The sequence below is a fragment of the Trachemys scripta genome, chromosome 14, assembly GCF_013100865.1.
Source record: "Trachemys scripta elegans isolate TJP31775 chromosome 14, CAS_Tse_1.0, whole genome shotgun sequence".
Classification (NCBI taxonomy): Eukaryota; Metazoa; Chordata; order Testudines; family Emydidae; genus Trachemys; species Trachemys scripta.
This window is the reverse complement of record NC_048311.1, coordinates 32,259,199-32,262,304: the sequence shown is the minus strand read 5'-3', so window position 1 is coordinate 32,262,304 and position 3,106 is coordinate 32,259,199.

The following is a 3,106-nucleotide window of genomic DNA, read 5'->3' as shown; positions in this document are numbered from 1 at the left end:
GACAAGGTTATGGTTTACTGGTTATGATTATGCTGTCTATATGTGTGTATCAGTTTTGTAGTTGAAGTTATGAATATTGGCTCTATACTGTCTGTATGGCAAACTTATGCTATGCTTCTGGGTGACATCCCAGACAAGCTGAGATTAGCTCTGCCTAGCCTGCTTGATGGCCCATTAAGGACCATCAGCTATACAATGGACCCATTGAGAGAAGACAGATACGCCTTGTAACTCAGCAAAGTATGCAGGGACTGGTCCATGTGACTCCAGACTCCATTTTGCTGTAATTTTCCACAGTAAGAAGTAAGAGGTGTTCTTACACCTGGAAAAGACTATATAAGGCTGATGCCTCATCTCCATCTTGTCTTCAATCCTGCTTCTTACCTCTGGAGGAACTTTGCTACAAACTGAAGCTCTGAACAAAGGACTGAGGACCCATCCCAGCTGGGGATGTATTCCAGAGACTTGATTTGAACCTGCAGTTTATTTCATCGCTGCTGCAAGCCTGAACCAAGAACTTTGCCATTACTGTATGTAATTGGTTCCATTTAACCAATTCTAGCTCTCATCTCTATCTTTTTCCTTTTATGAATAAACCTTTAGATTTTAGATTCTAAAGGATTGGCAACAGCGTGATTTGTGGGTAAGATCTGACTTGTATATTGACCTGGGTCTGGGGCTTGGTCCTTTGGGATCAGGAGAACCTTTTTCTTTTACTGGGGTATTGGTTTTCATAACCATTTGTCCCCATAACTTGTGGCACTGGTGGTAATACTGGGAAACTGGAGTGTCTAAGGAGATTGCTTGTGAGACTTGCAGTTAGCCGGTGGGAAGAGACCGAAGTCCTCCTAGTCTGGCTGGTTTGGTTTGCCTTAGAGGTGGAAAAGCCCCAGCCTTGGGCTGTAACTGCCCTGTTTTAGCAATTTGTCCTGAGTTGGCACTCTCAGTTGGGTTCCGCCAGAACCGCATTGTCACACCCTCCCCCTGGTCCTGCCCCATAACCCCTCTTTGGATCTGATGAAGTGGGTTTTAGCCCACGAAAGCTTATGCCCAAATAAATTTGTTAGTCTCTTGTGACGGGTTGGATCACAGAAACCCCCTTGGGAGCTGCCACCCGATGTGCAAAGACTACCCCTGCTTCTGTTTTCCCTGCCAGCTCAGGACTCCAGCACCCTGTCTTGCTGAGCCAGACACTCCAGTCTGCTCCAACATAGACCCAGGGTCTGAATCACTTGTCCCAAAGCTGCAAGTTTACCTGAAAACAGCTCGCAGTAGCGCGCTTGTCTTTAGCACTCAGATGCCCAACCCCCAATGGGGTCTAAACCCAGATAAATCCGTTTTACCCTGCATAAAGTTTATGCAGGGCAAACTCATAAATTGTTCGCCCTCTATAACACTGATAGAGAGATATGCACAGTTGTTTGCTCCCCCAGGTATTAATACATACTCTGAGTAAATTACTAAATAGAAAGTGATTTTATTAAATACAGACAGTAGGATTTAAGTGGTTCAAAGTAGTAACAGACAGAACAAAGTAAGTCACAAGCAAAATAAAATAAAATGCGCAAATCTATGCCTAATCAAACTAAATACAGATAATCTCACCCTCAGAGATGCTTCAGTAAGTTTTTCTCAGACTGGACACCTTCCAGGCCTGGGCACAATTCTTTCCCCTGGTGCAGCTCTTGTTGCAGCTCAGGTGATAGCTAGGGGATTCTTCATGATGGCTTCCCTCCCTCTCTCTTCTCTTCCCCCCTTTATATATCTTTTGCATAAGGCGGGAACTCTTTGTCTCTCTGGGTTTCCACCCCCCCTCACTGGAAAAGCACCAGGTTAAAGATGGATTCCAGTTCAGGTGACATGATCACATGTCACTGCAAGACTTCATTACTCACTTGCCAGCACACACATATACAGGAAGACTCACAGGTAAATACAGCCATCTGCAGACAATGGGAGTCATCAAGATTCCAAACCATCATTAATGGTCCACACTTTACACAATTACAATAGGCCCTCAGAGTTACATTTTATATTTCTAGTTTTAGATACAAGAGTGGTACATTTCTACAAATCAGATGATCACACTCAGTAGATTATAAGCTTTGTAATGATACCTTACAAGAGACCTTTTGCATGAAGCATATCCCAGTTACTTTACATTCACTTATTACCGTATTTTCTCTAAAACCAGCTCAGTTACATTATATTGACTTATTATCAAGTTTTTATAAAACCATATAGACTGCACAACGTCACATCTCTAAGGTGCCACAAGTACTCCTTGTTCTTTTTGCTGATACAGACTAACACGGCTGCTACTCTGAAACCTATACAGGTATAGCTACCCTGGCAAATCATTCCTAAGGTAGATCTGGCTTTAAAATTCCTAAGTCACTTAGGCACCTTTGAAAATTTGACCCTAAGAGTGGGATTTTTAAAGGCATCTAAGGGAATGAGGTGCCTAAATCTCATTAACTTTCAATGAGAGTTGGGTGCCTAACTGCTCTTTGTGCCTTTGAAAATCTCCTTATAAGTCACTTTTGGAAATTGGGTGGAGGCTCCTAAGTCACATAGGCTCATGTCCTTCAAGGTATTTAGGGAGCCAACGCCCACTGATTTCCTTAGGTGTGTTTGAAAATGGTACCGATGACTGCTAAAGACCTGCTTTCACAGGGCCAAATGGATGAAAGTGACGTCAGTGGGCAGGGGTCAGCTCTCAGCCTGCTTCTATCCCCTGGGGATAGTAAATTTGACATCACTACCTACCTGCAACTGCTGCAGGTAAACCCCAGGCCTGAATAATGAAGCTCCGACTGCCTCCAGGGGAAGGACACCGCTAGAGAAAGGATGTTACAAAAAAATAAAATAAACTACAACCAGCCAAATGACAATAAGGAAGGGTGTGGGGGGGATCTCTTGAGAACCCTGTTCTTAGTAATCACCTGCCACTTACAGCCCTAACATGGTCACTTCATTTCTTTTTGCAGTCAGTTAATCAAATAACCTTGAAGTATGCACAGCTATGTGGCAAGACAGCTTCTTAGAAGCTCAAGAACTGGTATGCTCAGGGCACGCAAGTCAGCGTGGGCCTCTTTAATTGCAG